The sequence below is a fragment of the Geotrypetes seraphini genome, chromosome 1, assembly GCF_902459505.1.
Source record: "Geotrypetes seraphini chromosome 1, aGeoSer1.1, whole genome shotgun sequence".
Taxonomy (NCBI): domain Eukaryota; kingdom Metazoa; phylum Chordata; class Amphibia; order Gymnophiona; family Dermophiidae; genus Geotrypetes; species Geotrypetes seraphini.
In genome coordinates, this window is record NC_047084.1 from 335,460,632 (window position 1) to 335,477,002 (window position 16,371).

At 46.1% G+C, this 16,371-nt stretch overlaps 1 protein-coding gene across 7 annotated transcripts in view; it reads left to right on the plus strand.

The window, feature by feature from the left end:
- GPRIN3 (GPRIN family member 3) overlaps nt 1–16,371 on the plus strand; it is a 187,673-nt gene that overhangs the window by 58,506 nt on the left and 112,796 nt on the right. The window contains exon 1 of one of the 7 annotated variants that reach the window (XM_033958922.1): nt 7,644–7,673. The exons of the other annotated variants lie outside the window; for them this stretch is intronic. The gene's annotated coding sequence lies outside the window, so the exon portion shown is untranslated. Of the gene's footprint in view, nt 1–7,643; nt 7,674–16,371 lie in introns of those variants that run through there. 7 annotated transcript variants of the gene reach the window in all.

A 16,371-nucleotide genomic window follows, 5' to 3' on the forward strand; every position in this document is an offset into this window, starting at 1 on the left:
CGACGTCGACTGAGGCTTCGTGCCTCGCCCTCGACTGAGGCTTTGTGCCTCGCCCTCGACTGGAGCTGAGGCTTTGTACCTCGAGGTCGACTGAGGCTTCGTGTCTCGACGTCGACTGGGGCTTCGTGCCTTGACGTTGACTGAGGCTTCGTGCCTAGACGTCGACTGAGGCTTCGTGCCTCGGCGTCCACTGCGGCTTCGTGCCTCGACCTTGACTGCGGCTTCGTGCCTCGACGTCGACCGAGGCTTCGTGCCTCGACCTTGACTGAGGCTTCGTGCCTCGACGTCGACTGAGGCTTCGTGCCTCGACGTCGACTGAGGCTTCGTGCCTCGACGTCGACTGAGGCTTCGTGCCTCGACGTCGACTGAGGCTTCGTGCCTCGACGTCGACTGAGGCTTCGTGCCTCGACGTCACCTGGGGCTTCGTGCCTCGGCGTCGACCGGGCTTTGTGCCTAGGCGTCAACTGAGGCTTCGTGCCTCGACCTTGACTGAGCCTTCCTGCCTCGACGTCGACTGAGGCTTCGTGCCTCGACGTCGACGGAGGCATTGAGTGCAGTCGTGCCCGCCTCTACGAGACCTTCAATGCATGCCTCCTTCCATGGGAATACTCATGTCGAGGCTGCCCTTATGGAGCGCACTGCTGCACCTTTCTTACCAGTTCGTTGGTACGGTGCTGATTTCTGTCCCTCGATGTGCCTCGACGTCGGCGGGAGCTTCGGGCCACGACGTCGACTGGAGCTTCGTGCCTCGAAGTCGACGGAGGCTTCATGCCCCGATGTCGAATGAGGTTTCGTGCCTCGACGTCGACCGGGCTTCGTGCCTCGCCGTCGACTGGGGCTTGGTGCCTCGCCGTCGTGTGGGGCTTGGTGCCTCGCCGCCGCCTGAGGCTTCGTTTCTTGACGTCGTTGGAGCTTTGTGCCCCGACATCGACTGGGGCTTTGTGCCTCGCCGTCGACTGCAGCTGCCTTGACGTCGGCTTCGGCTTGGTGCCTCCCCGCCGCCTGGGGCCTTGCGCCTCGATGTAGACTGCGGCTGGGCGCCTCGATTGATTTCTGCCTCAATGTCGACTGGGGCGGGAGGTCTCGATGTCGGCGGAGGTTGGGTGTCTTCGGTGTCAGCTGCGGCCGTGTGCTACGCGTCTCTTGACGCTTGTGCTCGACGTCGCCTGAGGCTTGCGCCTCGACGTCGACTGAGGCTGGGGGCCTCATCGTCGGCTGGAGCTCTGTGCCTCATCGTTGCCGAGGCTTCGCACCGTCGAGGGGGGCGTGTGACTTGACGTCGCTTGGGGCTTTGTGCCCTTTGGGGGGCTATGGCCTTGTGTTTCGAAGTCGACGGTGGCTTAGTGCAGCAACGTCGCTGTTACCGCGGCAGAGGCTGGTTTTGGGCCACGGTGTCGACTCCGGGGTTGCCCCTGGGCGTCTCCAGCTCCGGTTCGAGAGGGTTCAGCCTCTCTCCCTGCTCCGGCTCTATTGCTCCCGCCATGCGGCCTCTCGCTTGGCGCCGTGGGTGGCGGAGGTTCCGAGCCTCCAGGCGCGTCTCGCCGCTTTTACGTGCGTGAGTTCTGCGCTTATTGAGGCCTCTCTTGCGGTGTCCACTAACCGCCTCTCAGCTCGCAACAGGTCCTTCGCCTATCGGGACGCCTTTGGCTTCATCCCGTCTGCCTTGGTGGTTTGGACTCCTTCTCTGGAGACCCTTCTTATGTTATCTCGGCCTCCTTCGCAGCAGCCGCAATAGCTGCTGCAGCGCCGGGTTTGGGGTTGGCTGCCGGCTTCGGCGACTTCGGGCCGTCTTTTCGTCTATTCTCGCATTGCCTCCGGGCTGCTCTCCTTCTGGGGATTCCTCCACTCCCTTCGGGAGCGGTGTCTCCGTGTCTACGCACCGGGAGTATAGCCTCCCTTCGGTCGGTCGGGCAGTCCCATCCTCCCATCTGCGTTTGGTCCTGGCCTTTCGTGCCCTGCACTTGTTCTAGTATGGGAGTGGGTCTATCTCAGCCCGCCCCAGTCTCGGGAGTCCGTAGGGGCGGACCTGGAGCCTTGCCTCGGCCTCAGAGGAGGCCCTTGTTGGTTTATGCCGGAAGGTGGGCCTTCTGTCCTCGGTCTGCCTTCGGTCTTTTCTGCCTCTGCCTCGGCAGGTGGCCTGTCGGCGCTTGTGTCGGCTGGTGTCTCAGCGGTTTTTCGGCCTCGGCCGACCTGTTGCTGATCCTTTTGGGAGCAGGGGTTTTCCACGGTGGATGTCCCGTGGTTCGCCGGGTTTCATCTTCATGTTCCCCGCTGGACCCGAGCATCTTAGTGATGAAAGGATCGGGATCCCGCTTCCCAGCATATTGAGGTGTCGCCCTCCTTGACACGCTTGTTTCGTTGGGGGGCCACCTCTTCGTTTTCCCGTCTGCCGATGGACTTCTTGGCATTGGCGTAGGGGTGCATCTCGACGGCCTTCGGGTCCTTGGTCGGGTGCGGCCTGTCGCAGCCACATCAATCTGCTGGAACTCCAGGCCATTGGCAATACCGTGATCTGGTGCGTCCCGACTTCTCCTGGCGATGTATTCGGTGACCAAGCCAGGGTGTACAGGTTCCTTGTTCCTTGCGGGGAAGCCTTTTGTCAATGGCAGTGGGGGTTACATCACTGCTTCTTCTTTGGGCGGTGTATTCCGGGGCGTGCTGCATTGTCTGGCGGACACGTTGAGTCGCCCTTTTCGGCCGCATGAATGGTTGTTCCATTCTCAGACACTGCGGCATATGAATGTTCGGTGGGGAACCCAACAGGTAGTTCTGTTCACTTGAACCCTCACTCTCTGGTTGCCTCGAGATCGCTCGAGGATGTTCTACCGAGTTCGCATCGTGGTGGATGCTTCCTTCTCGATGGAATGGGCGGGTTCTATGCGTTCCCTCCCTGTACTCGGATTGTCTGCCTGCGCCATCAGGATCTTGATGGCTCCTCTGTGGCCCTGGCGGCCATGGTTCCTCCAGCGTATCGGGGAACTCAGCTTCTACCTATGTTCCCGTTCTCTGCTGTCTTAGTATTGCGGTTTCTGTTGCATTCCAATCTGCAGCTTGGTTCCTCGCAACGTGCCTCCCTCCTTCTGTTTCTCTCAGTCGGTGGGGGTCTTCTCGAGGCCTCTCGAAAGATCTCCACTCGGCGATGCTTTTTCCAGAGATGGTCCTGATTTGCTGCGTGGTGTGCTGAGCACCGCATGGATTCGCTCTCGGCCTCCTTGCCTTCAGTGCTGGATTATCTGTTGCACTTGGCTCGGTCTGGTCTCAAATCTACATCTTTTCGAATCCACATCTGTGCATTTGCTGCCTTTCATCGGTCGCTGAATAGGACGCTGCTCTCCGTCCATCCGACGGTTTCCCGCTTTATGAGGAATCTCTTCGTTGTACATCCTCCGCTCAAAGCCCCTCTGGTGGTTTGGGATCTTTGTGTGTTCCTGGCTCAATTGGGATACCTCCATTTGATTCCATTGATGAGGCTCTTTGATTTACTTCACCTGGCAGGTGGTATTCCTGGTTGCTCTCACGTCTGCTCGCAGAGTCAGTGAGCTGCAAGCTCTGGTTGCGGACCCGTCTTTCCTGTATTTCATCGGGACGCGGTGGTCCTGCGTGCTCCACCCCAGTTCTTGTTCAGGGTGGTTTCGGCCTTTCCTTTCAATCTTTCTTTTATTCTTTCCGTCTTTTTTCCGAAGCCCCACTCGCCTCCTGGCGAGGTGGCGCTTCGCACACTTGACTGTAAGAGGGCGTTGGCTTTTTGTCTTCAATGCTCGTCAGTCTCCTTGGACGGTTCCTCTTTTCTTTTTGTCCTTCGCCCTCATTGGTCGGGATGCTCGGTTTTCAAGCGCACCTTGTCCAACTGGTTCGCTGCTTGTTTTTCCTTTTCATATGCTCAGGCTGGTCTCGCACTGTAGGGTCGAGTCACAGGACATAGAGCCCGAGTGATGGCGGCTTCGGTAGCTTTCCTCAGGTCGACGCCTGTCGGGGAGTTTGGCAAGGCTGCCACTTGGTCTTCGGTTCATCCTTTCACCTTCCACTACTGCCTGGATACTCTGTCCAGGAGCGACGGCCGGTTGGCCAGTCGGTTTTGCATAATCTGTTTTCTTGGATTGCCAACTTCCCTCCGTCCCTTTTTGGTTAGCTTGGAGGTCACCCACATGTGAGAATATGCTGCCTGCTTGTCCTGGGATAAAGCACAGTTTCTTACCGTAACAGGTGTTATCCAGGGACAGCAGGCAGATATTCTCACAACCCGCCCGCCTCCCCGAGGTTGGCTTCTTTGCTAGCTATCTGAACTGAGGACCATGAGGTGGGTATGCGCCCTCTAGTGGATCAGGAAGGCACACACATGCGTGGTGCAGCACTAGCAAACTTGAAATCTTCAATCAAGTTTGCTTGAAAAGCTGTCCGCGTCGGGGCTCCGTGGATGACGTCACCCACATGTGAGAATATCTGCCTGCTGTCCCTGGATAACACCTGTTACGGTAAGTAACTGTGCTTTCTTCCCGAAAGAATGGCAGCTGCTTATATTCACGAGGGGCGCTTACCGAAAGTACCCCGAGATTTTTCCCAAAAAAACTCCATAATAGAACCCAAAGCTTGAACTTAAAATAAAGGGTGGGTACAGGTCACCACTACCTAGTGAGTATTAAAGAACAGAAAAAATTCAGAAATACTCACAAAATATTGGTGATATCATCTGCCCATCGCGGACGTGCCCCCCAACTGAAAAGGATTTAGGTCCCAATTCCTGCCCCATACTTTCTCTGTCTCTGTCATTTGGAAGTCAGGTATCTGGGGACATATCTTAAAGACCAGAAATCATCTTCCAAAACATGTCCGCTTTAATATCAGCTTCACATTCTTTTTATATCATTCTACACGAATCAGTATTGTCAGCATGTGTCAGCATGTGACGTAAACACAAACCATATATGGACACAGGTCACATGAAACTTTAAATACATCAGCATTTTTCTATCTGGAGACTGAAGTCCACAGAGGGTCAGAAAAAGCCTTAACCAGCAGAGCTTCTAATCTAAATCTGTCTGTAAATACGGCTTAACAAAACAATTGAATTCACTTCACAACATCTCTGTTTAAACATACATGTCCTTGTACTCTCTTCAAGGAAGGAAAGACAAACAGGGCCTGGTTTTTACAGCTTGAAAACAAGGCCTAAGGACTTGATACGTGTCCCTTCAATAGGGATGCAGATGAGTGACACTGGATGGAGGAGAGGGGAAGAGAAGAGAGGAGGAGGAGATGGTCCAAATGCATAGTGAAGAGAGGAGGAGATGGTGTACATGGATGGAGGGGAGAGAAAGGGAAAAGAGAAGGGGGATATGGATGGAAGGGAGGGGAGGGGGGAGAAAGGTAGGAGATGGTGCACATGAATGGAGGGGAATGGAAGAGAGGGAGGAGATGGTGTACATGGATTGAGGGGTGGGGAAGATAAAGAGGGGATTGTGCATATGGATGGAAGAGAGGGAACAAGAAGAAAGAGGGAGGAGATGGTCCACTTGAACTGAGGAAAGGTAGATACAAGGTGTGACAAGTAAGTTCAAGAACTTGCCACCATGCGCTTACGTTGGCAGTGTAACCAGTTTAAAAATTTATTATTTTTAAAACTGAAAAAGTTTATTTAGGCTTGAACAGGTCATGGAACACTGAGAGAATGCCTGTGAGAATTCCAGGAGATAATGTGCATGTGAGCATTCCGAAAAAGTGCCAGTTAGGCAGGTTAGTGTGCACGTGCATGGAATCTATATAAGAGCAGTAGAGAGTTCTGAAGCTCATGGCAGGGAAAAGGAGTGTTTTGATTGGTTGTTTCCATCCATTACTTCTGGCATGAGACAAGAAAGCAAGCAGGTAAAAAGCTGTTTAATTACTTAAATTCAGGTTACGTGCAAAATTAAATACATTTTTGGTGTTTAAATAACTAAAAATGTGGGTAATGCATATATTTTTGATAAGTATGCATGTAGTTATTGCAGAATATGCATGTGTATGAGAGATGAATAGCTGATCCATGGAATATTATCTGAATAAGTTCTAAGTAAATGTTGGTTTTTGAAAAAAAGTCAATTGCAGTATACAGAAGCAGAAGTCAGTTGCAGTAGCCAGTTGGAGATTGGAGCTAGTTGAAGCAGGTTGTTGCTAGCTGACTGGAGAAGTATGAGGGTGCCTGAAGAGGTTTGTCAATCCTCAGAGTGTGTTAGGAAATAGTTAATAGAGGACAGTTTGTTAATGTTTTTGGCTGAAGAAGTATGAAAAGGTTTGTGAATCTTCGGAGAGTGTGTGAATGTCTGTTTTTAAAAGTCAGATTGCTTGAGAAAAGGTTAGAATCTGAATACTAAAGGATAATTTAATGTGTGGTGTTAAAAAGTGATTTTATAAGTATCTGAGAAGATAAAAAGATAAGATGGAAATTTAATTCAAATAACTTTGAGGTAAAGAAAAGTTATTTTAGCTGTTTTTCTAAAAGGGAATTTGAGAAAATAATTACTTTTGAGTATTTATGGATGAGATGGAAAGAATTCCTCTGATTTGAGTTTTTAAAAGGGATTTTCTAGAGTTACAGATAAAATAGAATTCTGCAGTACTGTGGCAGAAGTAAAAACTGAGCTGTGCTGGTGAAGATTCCAAAACACTGAGTAGTGCTGTGCAGTGTTCTAAATGCAGCAGGTTCTTTTAAAATCTCTTAAAGAGACAGTGTTTATTAATTTGAGACTGAATGCAAGTGGAAAAAGTGAGTGGCACACTTGTTACTGGAAAAGTTAAGGAATCGTTTAAATTAAAGTTATTTTTCGAGAAATAGCTAGCAAACACAAGAAGTCAAAAGAAGAACATAAAGAAGTTAAGGTTTTGCCTTGTTGATTTATTTTGAGTCAGGCAGTAGGTACGACAAAGCAATTGTTCCAGCACCAGATTTTGATCGGAAGGCCCAGTGATTCCAGAAGTTCCAGCAATTCCAGAAGTTCCAGTTTGTGATTTTAGTTGGAAGTTGCAAAGATTGTCCAAGCATTCCTAGTGTCAATGGTGAGCTCCAACGCAGGAAAGCTGCAGTGGGCTTGAAGTCAAAGGTTCTTTTTACAATAGTAGTGTGCACACTACTATTATTATTTTTATTTGGGACGGGATAAGAAATTGAATATTTACCTGCTGAAAGTTTAAAGTGAAACCCTGTAAATAGAACAGGTAGAGAAGTACCTGAATAGTTGTTGGGAAAGAAAATAGGAAAACAGTTAATAAGCATGTTTTGAGAGTTTGTGTAATAAAACTGAATTTCTTACAAACACAGTTGCATGTTTGGGGTCTCTTGTTAAAAACCCTCCTTTCTCCAGAACAATCACTCCAGAAAATTTGCTCCTTTTCATTTTAAAAGAATTCTGTAAAAAAAATTAATTTACTTGCAAACACAAGACCTGCTGTGAGGATTAGGAGTACGCAAGCATGGCCTCAGGGGAAATTCGACCTACCACTCGCACCGTGGACACAGCAGTCCCTTTAGGCTGTTGCGATTGAGGTCTGTGTGAGCCTGATCCTGAGTGTGTACAGCAGTGTTCTTGTGTGGTGTGGGAAATATTTATATAATAATTATTATTGTGAGAAGTAATAAGATCGATATCGCCCTGCCCCCCCTCCCCACACACACACACTTGCAGCACTGTACAAACAACTCGGTAAGGTTTCATAACTTTGGTATATCAGTGTCTCACAGCTGTGTTCATGTCTTGCTGAGTGGTGTTCATTTTTTGTTGTGTGTTTTGTGTGTCGGAGCTTGAATTAGAGAAGTGGTCTCAAATTCAAACTGTTTTCAGGGTCACATTTTGGATTTGTAGGCACTTCGAGGGCCTCAGAAAAAATAGTTAATGTCTTATTAAAGAAATGCTTGGTTTCCTTACCTTGGATCTGTTGGTGCTCATTCGTTTTGGCCCTTGCGACAAAAGAGTGCCTATTCCTGACTGGTGGAGTGCGTTGGGAGGCTCCGGGTTTGTCTCCCAGGTTTGTGGGGCGCTCTTTAACTTTTGTTACTGTTTTGGCTTTTTTTTCCCTTGTTTCTTACTGTTGTGCTTGAATGGGCATGGATGTGCCCCTGTGATGGCTATCCTATTCTTGTGCAGGGGCCCAAGAGATTACCTCTCATAAAGATTTTGACCATGGACACCTGGTTTTGGTCCTAGACATTTGTGATGCCACTTCGTGAAGAGATCCGGTCTGTAGCCAGCTATTGTAATTGTCTTGAAGAGGCCGGAGTGATCAAGATGGTAGGCCCCGGCACGAGTGACTTCCTGTACACTTTCTACTGCATGTTATGGGCCAGATTGCCATGAGACTGTAAATGTTTCTTTTTGTGTGCAGTAGGGTTCCTTTGATTACGATACTGTATGGAGGCGGTCGAGGGGGTGTATGTTCTTTGGATGGGACTGTTGCCTGTGATATGGCTGTTGTGTGAGTTGGGAGTTGTTGGTGGGCCTAGGGCTTTGGTGGGACCGAGTGGGAAGGGTTGTAGCTGTGCTGGTGGTTGTGGTTGTAAATGAGGTGGGTGGGGGTGGGGGTGGGGGTGATGGTAGTGGGAGGATAGGGGCTAGGATGGGGTTTGATAAGGGGGGGTATTAGTAATGGGGAGGGGTGGGGGGAAGCTTGCGCAGTGTGGGGTTTGAGTGTATAACATACTGTTCTGCCATGACATCTGGGAGGAGGCTCGGCTGGGAGGCCACTCCCTGTGTGTTTTTGTTTTTTGGATTCATGTCACCCACCATCTTTTGTTTCCTTGGGATACCTGGCCTGGATAGTGTACGCATAGCATCCCTTAATGTGAACGGCCTGCACTCCCTAGTTAAGCGATCGAAAGTCCTAGCCTATTGCAAACGACTAAACTCACCTCAAATAGGCTGAGCATCTGCGATTGAAGGTCGGTTGGGTAGGGAAGATAGTGTCTTCAAAAAAGCAGATACAATAAAGGGTGTTCAAATAAATATCCAACAATCAAAACATACCCTATGATGTCATGCACCCAAAAGAATTTACTTGACTATAGGAGTGGGCCTCAAGAGACCTGAATGTCAGGCAGTAGACTGCTAGATGAATTTGCAGGTCTATGTCTCAATCATCGGCTCACACCAAGTCGTTGATCTAATTTTTTTTTCTTTTAAGAAAATTTTTTTAACTTTTTTTATATATAAATATTTAAAAATTTTCAAATATGCATAGTAAATCATTTAAAGATAGTGCATATAATTTGAAAAAGCACTTATCTTAGTGAATGCCGTTGAGGATTGTCAGCACCACTTAGAAAAACCCGACGGGGCCTCCGTTTCACCTTGCTAGGCTTTGTCAGGGGATAGTAACTTAGAACCTAAATGTTGAGAAAATGGCAATTTTAGCTTATAATAGCATATTATTCAACACAAACTTCTAGAACAAACTTTAAAAGTGGTACTAAGTAGTCACAGCAACTACTCACGGAGCACAACTCTCTGCATGGCTTTGAAATTCTTTCAAAATGGCACCGCGGCTGAAAGGCCGACATTTAAATATCCAATAGTATTAGGATTACATCATCATTTTCAAGAGCCAATGAAAATTGCATTCTAAATGTAGCTAAAGTTTGTTAGCTGTATGAAAAGAGATTTATATAATTTACTCAATAGAAGGCAGACCAATCAATCTTGTCGTTAAGCCCATATGGGGCTAGTGAATTTAAAGTAAAGATCCAATGACATTCTTTACGTCTTAGTGTCAAATTATATGCACTATCTTTAAATGATTTACTATGCATATTTGAAAATTTAAAAATATTTATATATAAAAAAAGTTAAAAAATTTTTTAAAAGAAACAAAAATTAGATCAACGACTTGGTCTGAGCCGATGATTGAGACAAAGATCTGCAAATTCATCTAGTAGTCTACAGCCTGACATTCAGGTCTCTGAGGCCCACTCCTATAGTCAAGTAAATTCTTTTGGGTGCATGACACCATAAGATGGTGTCTTCCTCATTCACTGGAAGGCAGCGTGGGGTATCCCTGTTGTTCCATAAACATTTGTCCTGTTCGACCCACAGAGTGCTCCAAGACTCGGAGGAGAGATATATCATGTGATGGGGAGTAAATTTGCGGTGTGCTCCAGCTATGCCCCCAATTCTATTCTCATCAGTTCTTTTCCATCTTACTAGCCAAATTAACTGGGGGACAAGATTACCACCTCATTGTACGGGGCGATTTTAATATCACGTTTAACCCCACAGTTGACTGCAACCCCCCAAGAATGCGCCCTAAGGAGGCAGGTGAGAAGGGAGTGAATTTTTTGATGCGTGAACTTGAATTTACATTTGGTGGGTCCTCCACCCGGAGGATCATAATTTTACCCATTACTCAAGGTGTATAAGGCCCACGCCCGCTTGGACTCGATTCTTTTAGCTCAGTCCCTGTTGACTCTCGTCAGAGCCACTGATATTGAAGACACTGTGGTGTCAGATCATGGCCTGGTCTGGGTAGATTTTGGGGGGACAGTTTTGGGGGAGGAGATTTCGACAAGCGATATTGCTCAGAGTTTCACCCTGGCGGCTTCCCTTGGTCCCAGTGCAGGCCTCCAGGAGCTTCAATACAAACTCCTCCATAATGCTTATGTTAGCAGATCTAGGGGAAAACAGATGGGCTTATGGGATGATGATTCTTGCCCTAAATGCAAGACTGGCCGTGGAACTGTTACATCATTTTTTGGAATGTCCAACCCTGTCTATTTTTTGAAATGGGGTGTTTAGGGTGCTGTGGCAGGTAGTAGAGAGTCAGTATGAAAGGTCATATCGGATTCTTCTGTTGGGTCTTCCTGCCGAACTGGAGCAGCAGGGCTACCGTGATGCTGAATGCCACTTTCTTATGGTGGACATTCTGTTAGTGAAAAAGGCTATATTACAGATGTGGATGGCCGAGGAGCCTCCGGCCTTACAATGTTGGCTTAATAACATGTTAAGACATGGCGATCTGGTAGTGTTTCCAGTGTTCGGAGCGGGGGCCCCCGCTGGCTGCTTATGCTTCTCTGGCAGCAGTTCTGGATTTCTTATAAGCCTCACTCCGCAGCTTCTGGGAGGGGGAGGGAGGTCATGGAGGGGGAGGAGGGATTTGGGTGGAAAATACAAAAAATGTTTAACTTGATGCAGGTGCATTTGATCTGTGCTTTGGTGCTCTTTCACTGTTTTGATGGTTTTTGTTTTTTTGTTGTTTTGGGTTTTTTGCTCCTGTTGCTGTGTTCTTTCAATGAATGTTGACCCTTATTTGTACACTGTTTCATGTTGACATAAATAAAGTTTAAAAAAAAAAAAAGAACAGGCTCTTAGCCATGCAGAGAAAACACGTTGCTATGATGTTGAAAAGCAAAAGAAAAGTCTGAAGAGCCTGTCAAAATGATGCAATGTAAAGAAAAATTAATTGTTAGACAACTCTGAGGGACAGTGGGACTGCTGCAAACCATAGCAACATGGTTTAAGGAAAAGGATGAAAAATGTAAAAAAAAAAAAAAGATGTTGGGGAAGATTAATGATGACATGAGAACGGTTTGTAGTGTAATTGTTTTATTTGGATCATTCATCAATAAATAAATAAAAAGCTGAAAATCGAAGAAATGAAATTGAGGCTTTTTAAAACAAAATATCTTTTTAAACTTTTTTTTCAACTTTTAAGCTTTTCCTTCAAGCTCTTCAGCAGCCCCACTATTCATTACTGGTGGGAGTGTGTGGTGCAGTGGTTAAGGCTACAGCCTCAGCACCTTGGGGTTGTGGGTTCAAACCCACACTGCTCCTTGTGATCCTGGGCAAGTCACTTAATCCCCCATTGTCCCAGGTACATTAGATAGATTGTGAACCCACCGGGACAGACAGGGAAAAATGCTTGAGTACCTAAATAAATTCATGTAAAACCGTTCTGAGCTCCCTTGGGAGAACAGTATAGAAAATTGAGTAAATAAATATGTCTAACCATTGGTGGACCTTTTAAATTGCTCCCTCCAGCTTCCCTCACCTTTGACACAGTTTTTAGAGGCTATTCAGTGCTGGAAGAGATAAAGGATTAATATGACTTTTCTTTTGCTTTTATATTCTGATGTGTTTAAAAAAATTCCAAATGTAGTTAAAATTATTAATTTTGTTTAAAAGTTTACTGTGCTATTAACACATTAAGGGGGAAATTCTGTAAATGGTATTTAAAAAGATAATATAGGTGCCTATCTCTTATTAATCACACTTAGGCGCCTGTTACAGAATTGCACCTAACTTAAAACTTAGCACCTATGATGTAGGTCAGGGTTTTAAAGGCCTACATTATAGGCACCTGGCACCCAAGTCCTTTAGAGAATCGTGCCCAAGTCCTTCTCTGCGCCTAAACACGCCTACTTTGGAGATGGGCACTAGAGAATGACACGGTGGCAAAATTCATCACTATTCCCGTCCCCGTGGCTAACCACGGTAAACTATCCCTTGTCATTCTATAGTGTCCTTCTACACCAGCATTCTTCAATGCAAGGCTTGAGGGCCAGTGGTTGTGCCCATTCATACTTTGATTCTCATTTGAACCAAGTATAGGATAATGAAGCCATTGTGACATCACTACTAAGGTTGTCTCTTATGCATTGGTGGAATGAGGCATTATAAAATCACAATATCTGCTCTGGATAGCAGAGACTGTCATTCTTTAGTGTCTATCTCAACTTGTTTCCAGCGTGGGGATTGAAGAAATGAAAGAATCCAGAGTAGATTCCTTACACTCTGGAGAGTTGGTGACACCAGCCGATGTAAATATGGAAGCCTTTTGGAGAGCAATAGACATCATGGACTCCTACTTGAAAAAAGCGGTACTTGTGTTGAGAAATGATTGTGGTCAGATTAGCTCTAGGATGAATGTCCACAGTGAAACCTTGAAACAGCATGGTAAGACTATCCAAAAATATGAGCAACAGATCAAACAGGTTAAAGATTTACAACTAGAAATGGTTAAAGAAAGATCTGTAATTTAAAAAAAAATTGGAGTATATAGAAAATTTCCAAAGGAAAAATAATTTGAGACATAAGCTTTCCTGGGTCTCCAGTAATCTCTGCTATTGAGATGGTTTGTAGATATTTGTGAGAAGTTTTATTGTTTTCTTTTGATAATTTGCCACCTATTCTAAGAGCACAATATCTGACCATCAAACCTAAACCAACTAATTCTACATCCACTGGTAGAACAGAGAATACTGGAGGTGAAATTGATTTGACAAATTTTTTGGAACATTCTCTTAAAGTGATCGTTGAAAGGACGACACTTGTGATGACTTTTGCCCTGAGTTTGACAGAAAATTTATCCTCTGAACTTATTTCAGACATATGAATATTCAATTTTTAGGCTCTATAATACGTATTTTTCTAGATATTTTAGTGTCACAGCAGAGAAGAAGGAACTTCTTGGCCTATAGACCTGGAGTCCTTTCTTTAGGTGCTACATTTGTTTTGAAGTTTCCTGCAAAAGGCTGAATGACCTATGGTGGTAAAAATGTTCGGGGTTTTTTTTTTTTAGCCTAAACAATTGATGGAATTTATTGTGGCTAGAGAAGGTAGGGGTGTTGTTATTGGATCTATTGTCCCTCCAACTGAGTAATGCGAACTGGCTATCAACTGTTTCTTCTTTTGCCATCTCCTTTGGTAAATATCATATTTTTTATTTGCCTCTTAAATTTTTCCTTATCTTGCTTCTATATATATTTTGTGGACTAAATAATTGTTAAGTTTTCTAGTTGGGGGTTTCCCTACTTTGTATAAATTACCAAATCTTTTTTTTTTTTTTTTTTTTGTGAATCTATACTCAAGTATCTGGGTGATGCTTGTTTGGTTTATAAAAGAAAAATGGCATTGAAATACCCCCCCCCCCCCCAAAGTGGTTAAAACACATATGGACTGGGAAAAAAATAGTAAGAAGACCTTAGAAGATTGGAAAGTTGGGCATCCAAATGGCAGATAAACTTTAATGTGGAGAAATGCAAAGTGATGCATATTGGGAAGCATAATCCGAATCATAGTTGCCAGATTGTAGGGTTCACCTTAGGAGTTAGCACCCAAGATAAAGATCTATGTGTCATTGTAGACAGTACGCTGAAATCTCATGCCCAGTGTGTGGTGGTAATGGCCAAAAAAAGCAAACAGGATGCTAGGAATTATTAGAAAAGGGATGATAAATAAGCCTGAGATTATTATAATGTCTCTACATAAATCTATGTAGCAAATATGATTCTAACCCGCCTAGAACTCTGATTTGCGAGGATTCAGTGGGATATAAGATTACACATAACATAACCTATCACTCCATAGTGTGACTTCACCTTGAATATTGCATTTAATTATGGTCAACATATCTTAAAAGAGAAAGAGATATAGCAGAATTAGAAAAGGTTCAAAAAAGAGCTACCAAAATGATAAAGGGAATGGAACTCCTCTTGTATGAGGAAAGGCTAAAGAGGTGAAGGCTCTTCAGTTTGGAAGAGAAACAGCTGAGGGGGGATATGATTGACACCTACAAAATGTTGAGCGGTGTAGAATGGGTAAAAGTGTATTGATTTTTCCCTTTTTGCAAAAATTACAAAGACTAGGGAGCACTCGATGACGTTACAAGAATGTATGTGTAAATCAAATAGGAGGCAATATTTTTTCACTGAATGAATAGTTAAATTCTGGAACTCGTTGCCAGTTGATGCTGTAACAGCGGTTAGCATAGCTGGGTTTAATAAAGGTTTGGACAAGTTCTGGAGGAAAAGCCCATAGTCTGCTGTTATGTCAGACATGGGAGAAGGCACGGCTTGTCCTGGGAGCATGAAATGCTGTTACTATTTGGGGCTTCTGCCAGGTACTTGTGACCTGGATTGGCCACTGTGAAAATAGGATACTGGGCTAGATGGAGCATTTGTCGGACCCAGTATGGCTATTCTTGTGTTCTTAAGTTATGTTCTTAATTTGCAATAAAATCATTGAACTAAACTGTAAGCATGGTCAGCATACAGATCACATGCAAAGTAGCTGACTATTGAATTGCTCCCAATTGCATTAAGGAGAAAAATTGATGAGGTTTTCAACTGCTCCCTCAGTGCAGAATCTTTCCTATAGCTTTGGGCTTAAAAAGATTATCTTTGTTGGAGCAGCAGGGTCATATAAGGCAAAGTACATTACTTCAACTGAGAAAAACCTGTCCTAAGAAATTTCCTTACTACTACTATTTATTATTTCTATAGCGCTACCAAATGCACACAGTGCTGTACATTAAATTATCCCAGGACAAGCAGGCAGCATATTCTTAACGTATGGGTGACGTCACCGACGAAGCCCCGGTACGGACTTTTTAACTAGAAAGTTCTAGTTGGCCGCACCGCGCATGCGCGAGTGCCTTCCCGCCCGACGGAAGAGTGCGTGGTCCCCAGTTTCTTCATTTCCGCGGAGCGAAGAAGACGCATGTGTTTTCAACGGCCGTTGAAAAACTATTTTCTGCCTTCCCGCTCACGTATTTTTTCTTGTTCTTTACTTTTTTTCCTTTCGGATTCCTTTGCTTTTATTTCTAAAAAAAAAAAACAAAACTCGTCCAGTTTTCTTATTTTTTACGCCCGGCCCCGGCGGGGCCTGTTGCCACCATACAGGCCTCCGGCTTCGATTTTGCGGAGGCCGTGTTTCCCTTCATGCCCCCTCAACCGGGCTTTAAGAAGTGCCAGCGGTGTGCACGCCCGATCTCTCTCACCGACCCGCACAAATTGGTGCCTGCAGTGCTTGGGTCCGGAGCATCGGGCTGACACCTGCACCCGCTGTGCGACTCTTAAAAAGCGCACATTGAAAAATAGGCAGATCCAGCAAAATATTCTCTTCGGCACCGGATCTGCCATGGAACCTGCCGCGACGATGCCAGATCCTTCTTCGGGGTCGCTGGCCCCAGGTAAGCCGGCTAAGAAGCCTTCCACTTCCCTTGAGCGCCCTCCTGCCACGGTTGCGACGCCGGTTCTTCCGGCACCGCACCGACCCCACAAACGCTCCGCTCCGATATCGGTGAGTGCCTCGTCATCGGCCTCCTCATCGCCGGAGCGTAGAGCGGCACCTATGGTACCGAAAAAGAAAAAAGCGGTACCGGTGCCTCCCCTGGACGACCGCATCGCGGCCATACTCCAGACCCAATTACAGGAACAGCTGCAGCAACAACTCCAACAACTGTTGCCGGCACTGCTGGCCTCACACCTTCTGGTGCAGGACCTGTCCGAGCCTCGCACGATTCCATCGGTGGCGACCCCCTCGGTACCGCTTAACACATCCATGCCGGTGCTCTCGGCTGAACCACACCGTTCCCAACCTGCGGTACAGGCCCGTTCTGATGCCGACCCTTCCC